At 43.5% G+C, this 10,732-nt stretch overlaps 1 protein-coding gene across 3 annotated transcripts in view; it reads left to right on the top strand.

Moving 5' to 3' along the window:
• Nucleotides 1-6,732: 6,732 nt before the first annotated feature.
• slc25a42 (solute carrier family 25 member 42) overlaps nucleotides 6,733-10,732 on the top strand; it is a 48,886-nt gene continuing 44,886 nt past the window's right edge. Inside the window, exon 1 of one of the 3 annotated variants that reach the window (XM_078556119.1) lies at nucleotides 6,733-8,114. The gene's annotated coding sequence lies outside the window, so the exon portion shown is untranslated. Of the gene's footprint in view, nucleotides 8,115-9,609; nucleotides 9,711-10,732 lie in introns of those variants that run through there. The other 2 variants (XM_078556114.1, XM_078556116.1) reach the window with 2 other exon arrangements.

Here is a 10,732-nt window from a genome sequence, read left to right as displayed (position 1 = left end):
TGTAAATATATTTTTCTTCAAAGTAGCATTATCATTTTGACTCATGAGTCAGAGCAAGGGTGGAATAACCTTAAAATTAGAGCTAGGCCTTTCAGGGATATTGTCAGATGCACTTCTTCACACAAAGGGTAGTGAAAATTTGGAACTCTTCCCCTGCCCTCACCCTACCCCACCCCACAAAAACTTTTGAGACAGGAGGTAAATTGCAGAATCCCATAACCGAGATTGACAGATGTTTGTTTGGTTTAAAGAACCATGGTGGGTAAATGGAGTTAAGGCCTGAATGGCCACCTCCTGTTCCTAATATTTCCTGTACATACAGAACACAAATGTGCAATATTAAAAGGCGAAGGGTGGAAGTGCGATCTATGCTGGTTTTTGAACAGCTTTAGTTCCCCAATTTTCCAAAGGGAACATTTTCTACAGCAATTATTCCTTTCTGCAAATTATTCTCTTTTGAAGAATGAGAACTCTTGGTATTTTTGCTGCTGGTTTGTTGACCAGTTTAATGCATATGAAAAGTGTAGCCAGCGAGTGGGTTTTTCTTAAACCAGACTAGCCAGAATTAGGGAGCAACTTCAATGTTTGGACTGCATTTGACCATTTTAGTTGAAGGGTGAAATGTGGAGACAAGAATGTATATGTAGAAGTTGAAAAATATAACACCCCTCCCCCCACCAATATGATAGAAATTAGAAGGTTAAATTATGATGACAGGTTGCATAATCTTGATTAGTATTAGGTTGATTACAAAATGTTTAGGGTGATACGACTGAGGCTTTTAAAATAATGAAGGGACTTTATAGGGTGAATGCAGAGAAACTATTTTCTTTGGAGGGGGAATTAAGAATGAGTGGACATAATCTTAAAACGAGAGACAGGACTTTCAGAAGTGAAATCAGGAAGCACCTCTTCATAAAGAGGGTAGTGGAAATCAAGAATTCTCTTCCCCCAAAAGGTTGTGGATGTTGGGGGTCAATTTTGAGATCAGATTTTTGTTAAGCAAAGCTATTAAGTTACATTGAGCAAAGGCAATTAAATGGAATTGAGACACAGATCAGCTGTGATCTAAATGAGTTGCAGAGTTCCTATAATCCCTCCTATCCTCTATCCCTCTTGCTAGTTCCCTCAGAATCACAAACTTGATGTACCCAAAGAAGAAGTGTTCAAGCTGTGGGTGAATTAGCTTCATATCTTCTTGGCAAGTTTAAATTCCTGTTCTGCTCTGAAGGAGAGTCATACGGACTTGAAACGTTAACTTTGTTTCTCTCTCCACAGATGCTGTCAGACCTGCTGAGTTTTTCCAGCATTTTCTGTTTGTATTTCAGATTTCCAGCATCCACAGTATTTTGCTTTTATCTTAGTGTTGAATCCCTGTTCCTGTTAATTTGCATAAATGTCAAACTGTGCAGAATTTACAATTGAAAATCTGTGCAAATTTCATTCAGCCAAAAATTAAAAGCTGATCCGATGCAAATTGTGTTGAAAAACATGTAGTATTGGGAAAAAACTATGACAATGTCACACATGTATGTTGTAATAACACTTGCACTGAGGCAGCATTTTGCACTGTAGATATCCTAAAGCAGGGATCTCCAACCCTACCCCTGGAGAGCCCCAGTCCAGCGGGTTTTGTAGGTCACCATTAAATCACCAATTTAAGACTTGAATCAATTTCATTGTGATCAATTAAGCAGATAAATTAATTAATTTAAAGATCATTTGGGACCAAAATCTGATTGGAAACATCTGTAAGTTCAGCCGTTAAGGACTGGAGTTCTCTTAATTGAAGAGATTACTTGCATCATTGATCAGTAACTGACAGGCGTTCCCAATCTTTAGAAACAAGTGACCTATAAAACTAGCTGGATAGGCTCTCCAGGACCAGGGTTGGAGACACCTGTCCTAAAGCATAAATATTTGAAGTGGTGTTACTGTTGTGTACATAAATACAGTAACTGTTTTACACAGCAAGGTCTGACATACTGCACTTTATAAATAACCAGCTCATCTATTTGTGGTGAATATTTGGGAAGTTATCTCGGTCAGAACAGAAGGCTGATTCCCCTCCTCTTCAAATAGTACTTGGGAATCTTTGCAATCCTCCTGTATCAGCAGGACATCTTTACATGCCCTTGGTTTAACATCTCATTTGAAGGACAAAACGCCCAACAATGCAGGAATCCCTAATGAATACAGTGCCTCTCAAGCTTAGGTTATGTGCCTAAGTTCTGTTGTGATGAAGAAAACAAAACGTGGCTGTTCTTGGTTTCCCAGCCATAAATGGTTGAATATTTACAAAATTAATAGGGCAAGAGTAGATATAATAGCTGTTATGGTACTGAGCTGTACTGAATATGATAAAAGCAAAAAACTGCGGATGCTGGAAATCCAAAACAAAAATAAAAATACCTGGAAAAACTCAGCAGGTCTGGTAGCATCTGCTGAGAGGAACACAGTTAACGTTTCGAGTCCGTATGATTTCAACAGAACTAAGTAAAACAAAAAAACTGAATATGACCTCTGATACAACAGTCAGTACTAACCAGCTGATCTCATCTGGGCTTGCTAGAGAGGCTTTATAAATGGTCTGATTGTCAGCTGTGGTTCAGTGCTAGCACCTTCACTTTTGAGTCAGAAGGTTCAACATAAGAACATACATAACAAGAAATAGGAGCAGGAGTGGGCCATTCAGCGCTTTGAGCCCACTCCACTATTCAATGAGATCATGGCAGATCTTCTACTTCAACACCATTTTCCTGCACTATCCCCATATCCCTTGATGTTTATAATATGTAGAAACCTATCAGTCCCAGTCTTGAACTTACTCAACAACCGAGCATCCACATCCCTATGGGGTAGAGAATTTTAAAGATTCACCACCCTCAGTGAAGAAATTCCTCCTCATCTCAATCCTAAATGGCCTACCCCTTATTCTGAGACTATATCCCTTGGTTCTAGGGAAACATCCTTCCTGCATCTACTTTGTCGAGCCCTGTAAGAATTTTGTATGTTTCAATGAGATCACTGCTCATTCTTCTAAACTCAAGAGAATAAAGGCCCAGTGAATTTAATCTTTCCTCACAGGATAATTCCTCAGGAATTAGTTTGGTGAACCTTTGATGCACTCCCTCTATGGCAAGTACATCTTTCCTTAGGTTAAGGAGACCGGAGCTGCACACAATATCCAGGTACAGTTTCACCAAGGCGCTACATAATTGCAGCAAGACATCTTTACTCCTATACTCAAATCTTCTTGTAATAAAGGTCAACATACCGTTTACCTTCCTAATTGCTTGCTGTACCTGCATGTTAGCTTTCAATGACTCGTGAGCAAGGACAGCCAAGTCCAGATGAAATCTAACACTTCCCAGCCTCTCACCATATAAGTATTCTGTATTTCTGTTTTTCCTACCAAAGTGGATAACCTCAATTCTCCACATTTTATTTCACGTGCCAAACTTTTGTCCTCTCGCTTAGCCTCTCCAAATCTCCTTGAAGCTTCTTTGCATCCTCCTCACAACTCTCACTTCCACCTAGTTTTGTGTTGTCTGCAAACTTAGAAATATTACATGTAATCACCACATCCAAATCATTGATATAGATTGTGAATAGCTGGGGCCCAAGCACTGATCCTTGCGGTACCCCACTAGTCACTGCCTGCCAACCTGAAAATGACCCATTTATTCCTACTGTTTTCTGTCCGTTAACCGATTCTCAATCTATGCCAGTACATTCCCCCAATCCCATGTGCTCTAATTTTGCTTTCGCACCTCTTATATGGGACCTTATCAAAAGCTTTCTGAAAATCTAACTGTACCACATCCACCTGTTCCCCCTTTTCTATTCTGCTAGTTACATCCTCAAAAAACTCCAACAGGTTTGTTAAAAATGATTTCCCTTTCATAAATCCATGTTGACTAAACCCAATCCTAACATTATTTTTCAAGTGTCCTGTCACCACATTCTTTATTATAGATTCTAGCATTTTCCCTACTACTGATGTCAGGCTAACAGGTCTGTAGTTCTCGTTTTCTCTCTCCTTCCTTTCTGAAATAGTGGGGTTACATTTGCCACCTTCCAATCTGCAGGAACTATTCCAGAATTTATAGGATTTTGAAAGATGACCACCAATGTATCTACTGCCTCTATAGTCACCTCTTTCAACACTTTGGGATGTAGATCATCAGGTCCTGGGGATCTATCTACTTTAAGTCCCATTAATTTCTCTAGTACTTTTTTTTAACTAATATTACAGTTCTTTGTTTCCCTGTCCCAGTCCAGAAGCTTAAGACCAAAATCCAGGCTGATGCTTTGCCATCTTTCAGATGCGATGTTAAACGGAGGCTCCATCTATCCTCTTGGCTAGAGGTAAAAGTTCAGATGAAAGTGAAAAGAGAAATAAGAGAAGGAAAGAGATATAATATGAATAGGCTGGCAGCCAACATAAAAGGGAATCTAAAAGTCTTCTATAGACATATAACAGTTAAAGGGTGGTAAAAGGAAGAGTTGGGCCGTTAGGGACCAAAGGGGAGATTTACCCATGGAGGTAGGGGGCATAGCTGAGCTTCCAAGAAGATTTTACCAAAATCATAGTGAAAGAGGAGATAGCTGAGACATTGGATGGGCTAAAAATTGATGAAGAGGAAGTGTTAGAAAGGCCTAACTGTACTTAAAGTTGATAAATCAGGATTAGATCAGATGTATCTGGGGACTTTGAGGAAAGTAAGGGTGGAAATTGTGGACGCATTGACCATAATTTTTCAATCGTCCTTATATTCATGTATGGTGCCAGAGAACTGGAGAATTGTAAATGTTGCGCCCTTGATCAAAAAAAGGTTTAAGGATAAGCCCAGCAACTACAAGGTTAGTTTAACCTTGGTGGTGGGAAAGATTTTAGAAACAACAAAACTAAGGTAGACAAATGTGGATTAATCAAGGAAAGCCAGTCTAGATTTGTTAAGGGTAAATTGTGCTGATTTTTTTTTGATGAGGTAACAGGGAAGGTTGATAAAGGAAGGATTGAGAACCAGAGCACACTGATTTAAATGATCATTATTATGCAGTAAGTGGTTAGGATCTGGAACACACTGCTTAAGAGAGTGTGGTGGAGGCAGATTGAATCATGGCTTTCAAAAGGGAATTGGATTGTTATCTGAAAAGAAATATTGTAGGGCTACAAGGAAAAGTCATGACTGGGACTGGGTGAGCTGCTGTTGCTGCTGAAGTTGCACAGACATATGGGCTGAATGGCGTGCTGTGCTGTAACTATTCCATGATCCTATAAAAAGATTCCATGGCACTTTTGGAAGAGCAGAGCACAGTGCCCTGTGCAATATTTATCCTTCAACCAACATCGCAAAAAACAGATTTTGTGATCATTTATCTCTGTTGTTTGTGGGACATTGCTCTGTGCATATTGGCTGTCACATTTCCCTATCTCACGGGAGTGACTGCACTTCAGAAGACTGCAAGAAATAGCTGTAATTGGGACACCCTGAAGTTGTGAAAGATGCTCTATAAATGCAATCCTTTCTTTGAACTGTGTGTTGAGGCTGTGGGGGGTCAGGGGCACTTAAGGTTCACCTTCTTGATTCGTGATTTCTGCTGGAGTATTAAGGTGTGTGGACCTGGAGTGAGGACAAGAGTTGAACTGAGCTGTGATGTGAAGCCCCTATAGTCGAATAGCTGACTGGCACATAGAGCTGAGCTGGCTGCTAGCACAGAGGGTCACCTGCGGGTGACCATATCCCTAGCAAAAGTCAGTATCTTCAGAAAGTGGGGGAGGGAGAAAAATGTCATGAATGACAAGTCAGATTTTTTTTTTGCTTAAGTTTTTGGCACTTCCCAAGCCCCGCCCATTTAAATAGCGGGAGGCGATGGCACAGTATTATCGTCAGAGACCCACGGTAATGCTTTGGGGACCGGGGTTCGAATCCCACCACAGCAGAGGGTGGAATTTGAATTCAATGAAAATCTGGAATCAATTGTCCAATGATGGCCATGAAACCATCGTCGATTGTTGTTTAAAAACCCATCTGGTTCACTAATGTCAGGAAATCTGCCGTCCTTGCCTGGTCTGGCCTACATGTGACCCCAGACCCACAGCGACGCGGTTTAACTGCCTCACAAGCCACTCAGCGTCAATAGGTCGTCATTTAAATAAATGATTGACAAGAGTCGGGTACCGCCGCCTCTATTCTATTGGTCAGTTTCTCCGTCAATCAGCCAACAATCATTGCACCGCCCCAAAGGATGGGATTGAAGCTGAGGTAAAAGTGAATGAAATTTACTTTATACCAGAGTCGAAGGCAAAGCATTTTAAATACCTCTTCCCCCTCTCGCCTCCCTTATAAGTAATTTTTTGTTATTTCGCGTCGCAAATAAAATTTACTTACAAATGATGAATGATCTCCCCAAACCGCACCCATAGTCCCGCCTTATCCCTTTCCTGATTGGTCAAGATGATGTTTACATCGCGTACGTAACTTGTCTGATGCATTATAATTGGTTTCTGACTGCGTCCATCATGCGCCTTCCCACCCAATAAGCGCCCTGTCGGTCATACGGACATCCGATTGGCGTAGATTCACGGCAATCACTGTGACGCCCTTCCTGAGCAGCAGCCAATCAGTCGCGCCTTTAATATAACCGCTTTATGATTGGATGTGGACGATGAAATCACTGGAATGCCCTTCCTGCTGGACCAATGTGGTTCTGGGCCGAGGGCGATGGGGCGGGGCGGTTGCTCGCATTGCCGGTTGTTCGCCTCGGGGCGCGAGCGGTGTCGGAGCAGGCTGGTCATCCAGTATCCCAGGATCCCTGCCAGGGTAAAGGGGACTGAGGGAGGACTAGCCCAGGCCAGGGTAAAGGGGACTGAGGGAGGACTAGCCCAGGCCAGGGTAAAGGGGACTGAGGGAGGACTAGCCCAGGCCAGGCCAGGGTAAAGGGGACTGAGGGAGGACTAGCCCAGGCCAGGGTAAAGAGGACTGAGGGAGGACTAGCCCAGCCCAGGCCAGGGTAAAGGGGACTGAGGGAGGACTAGCCCAGGCCAGGCCAGGGTAAAGGGGACTGAGGGAGGACTAGCCCAGGCCAGGGTAAAGGGGACTGAGGGAGGACTAGCCCAGGCCAGGTTAAAGGGGACTGAGGGAGGACTAGCCCAGGCCAGGGTAAAGGGGACTGAGGGAGGACTAGCCCAGGCCAGGCCAGGGTAAAGGGGACTGAGGGAGGACTAGCCCAGGCCAGGGTAAAGGGGACTGAGGGAGGACTAGCCCAGGCCAGGTTAAAGGGGACTGAAGGAGGACTAGCCCAGGCCAGGTTAAAGGGGACTGAAGGAGGACTAGCCCAGGCCAGGGTAAAGGGGACTGAGGGAGGACTCGCCCAGGCCAGGGTAAAGGGGACTGAGGGAGGACTAGCCCAGGCCAAGGTAAAGGGGACTGAGGGAGGACTAGCCCAGGCCAGGGTAAAGGGGACTGAGGGAGGACTAGCCCAACCCAGGCCAGGGTAAAGCGGATTGAGGGAGGACTAGCCCAGGCCAGGGTAAAGGGGACTGAAGGAGGACTAGCCCAGGCCAGGCCAGGGTAAAGGGGACTGAGGGAGGACTAGCCCAACCCAGGCCAGGGTAAAGGGGACTGAGGGGGGACTAGGCCAGGGTAAAGGGTACTGAGGGAGGACTAGGTCAGGCCAGGGCAAGGGGGACTGAATCAGTAAGCGGGGACCAGGCCAGGCTAAAAGAAAGGTAGCCTTCGTCAAACCAGAGTGAGAGAAGGGTGTCCTGGAACAGTACATATTGAGAGGGTGGGCAAGGTACAGTGAAAACACCCAGGCTGAAGGGCAGCGTAGGCTGACGAAGCGATAGAGAAGAGTAGGCCAAAGTCAGGGAAGGAGGGGCAGGGATTGAGGGGTCTGTGGTAGGCCAGAGTGAGTGAAGGAGGGCAGATAGAGCAGAGTATTTTGTGTGAGGGATAACTCAAGGCAGAGTGAGTTCGAATAGTGAGGATCAGGATGGTAGACTGAGCCAGGATAGCTGATATACACAGGTTCGAACTGGGCTGAACGAGGACAGCAGAGAGCCTTGTTTGCAAAAAATCAATCGAGAGACCACGCGGACTAAGGTAAATGCAGTGGAAGTCTGTCCACGAGATTCTGCAGTCTGTCAAAAATGTCAAACTGAATTTTCTATGTTCAGCTTGATGTTTAAGGAACGGTTTGAATAAATATATTCAGCGAGTGGGAAATGTGCCTCTTAGAGGGGCTGCGTCGTATGTGACATGAAACGGCAGGTTAGTGTTTTGGGATGAGATTTTTATTCAGGATGCTGAATGGGCTTTAATTAATTAAATCTTTTCGCCTTCCAGATTTGAGACCTGCTGTAAATTTTCTCTTTTTTTCTGGTTTTGGATTTTCTACATGTATTTTTTTGTGTTTTTAGTGCAGCTAGGGAGCTGTCTGATTAGGACATATTCCAAAATATTGCCATTTTACAGGCAACACCTGTCTTGTGCTTTTAATTCAGATATACCCTATTGCTTTATTGGGAGCAGTTTATAATATTTGAAGAAAAACAACCTGCCTTTTAAAGATTCCAGTTTAGAATCAAAGAGCAGGCAACAAAATAAGAAAATACTGGATGTATCCAACATGTAACATCTGAAGAGATGGTGCGATTTCTGCAATTCTGATTTGGCCCATTAATCCTCCTTTTCAGATTTCAGCATTCTGTTATTTTCAAATTTGTAGGGATTTATTTTTTTAATGAAGCAATCACATGCCTCTCCTTCTGAAGAAAACATAAATAAGTGCTTTTTATTCCTGATTACATCCTCTCAGTTTCTGGTGCATGAGGTTCTGTAGGTACATCAGAATGCAGACATCGCATCTCTCTGGTAAAGGTTTTTGATGACATAATTACCAAACTGCAGGGCAAAGGATTTTAATTTTGCTTGGATTATTTCTAGAGTCACCCTTTCTGAGTTGCCAGAGGCAGGTTTATGGGAAATTCTGTTGCATATTTTGAATTGTTCAGAAGCAATTTTGGCTTCACTGTGTAATGCAAAGTATATACTGTAACAGCACCCAGACTGAGAGCAGTTTGGACTTACCCTTCTGATGTGAAGCTAACTGACTTTCTCAATGCTACTAACTCCATAAAGTTCTGCAATGTTGTTGCACCTGGAGCAAAGAAAATGTTTTCAGGTGATCTGCTGGATCGCCTTAAATTTTCAAATGTTAGTTAACAGTTTTCTGTTTTACTGGTGTTTAAAACATCAGCATACAGACTGATCAGGAGAGAGCTTGGCTGTGGTTCCAGATAATAAAACAATGACTTAGCAATACATTAGAAGCTGATTAATAGGACTGTAGGCTGTAGGTTCAAGTCTCACTCTAGGAACTTGAGCTCATAATCCAAGCTGAGCACTGAGGACTGTGCTGCCTATCAGAGTTGCTGTCATTTGAATGTAGATGTTAAACTGAAACCCTGGTCTACCTTCTCAGCTGAATAGAAAAGATTCCCAAAGCACTATTGGAAAAAAAATGTAGGGGTGTTCTCCCCAATGTCCTGGCCAATATTTAAACCTCAACCAACATGGGACTTTGTTGTGTGCAAATTGCCTGCTGGGTTCCTGATGTTACCGCAGTGACTACCTATCAAAAAAGTACTTAAATGGCTGTAAGGCGTGTTGGGGTTTCCCGAGGTTGTGACAGACACAGTTAAGTATTTAGTATACATAAATGATTTGGAGGAAAATGTAACTGGGCTAATTAGTAAGTTTGCAGATGACACTAAGGTTGGAGGAGTTGCAGTTAGTGAAGAGGATTGTCAAAGGTTACAATGGGATATAGATTGGTTGGAGACTTGGGCGGAGAAATGGCAGATGGAGTTTAATCCGGACAAATGCGAGGTAATGCATTTTGGAAGGTCTAATACAGGCAGGAATTATACAGCAAATGGCAGAACCCTTAAGTGCATTGACGGGCAGAGGGATCTGGGTGTACAGGTCCACAGGTCACTGAAAGTGGCAACGCAGGTGGAAAAGGTAGTCAGGAATGCATATGGCATGCTTGCCTTCATTGGCAGGGGTATTGAGTATAAAAGCTGGGAAGTCATGCTGCAGTTGTGTAGAACCTTGGTTAGGCCACATTGCGTGCAATTCTGGTCGCCACATTATCAGAAGGATTTGGAGGCGTTGGAGAGGGTGCAGAGGAGGTTTACCAGGATGCTGCCTGGTCTGGAGGTTATTAGCTATGAGGAGAGGTTGGAGAAACTCGGATTGTTCTCACTAGAGTGACGGAGATTGAGGGGTGACTTGATAGAAGTTTACAAAATTGAGTGGCATGGACAGAGTAGATAGTCAGAAGCTTTTTCCCAGGGTGGAAGAGTCAATTACTAGGGGACATAAATTTAAGGTGAGAAGAGAAAACTATAGAGGAGATGTGCGGAGCAAGTTTTTTACGCAGAGGGTAGTGAGTGTCTGGAATTCGCTGCCAGAGGAGGTGGTGGAAGCAGGTATGATAGTGGTGTTTAAGAGGCAGCTTGACAAATACATGAATAGGATGGGAATAGAGGGATACGGATCCCGGAAGTGCAAAATGTTTTAGTTGACGGGCAATATGATCGGCGCAGGCTTGGAGGGCCGAAGGGCCTGTTCCTGTGCTGTACTTTTCTTTGTTCTTTGTTAATGCAAGTTCTGTCCTTTTCTTTAGAGTATGTGATATTGAGGATGCATTGTTT

The sequence above is a fragment of the Cetorhinus maximus genome, chromosome 13 (genome assembly GCF_964194155.1).
Source record: "Cetorhinus maximus chromosome 13, sCetMax3.hap1.1, whole genome shotgun sequence".
Classification (NCBI taxonomy): domain Eukaryota; kingdom Metazoa; phylum Chordata; class Chondrichthyes; order Lamniformes; family Cetorhinidae; genus Cetorhinus; species Cetorhinus maximus.
Note: the sequence above shows the minus strand (reverse complement) of the source record. Positions and strands in the feature narration are given on the sequence as shown.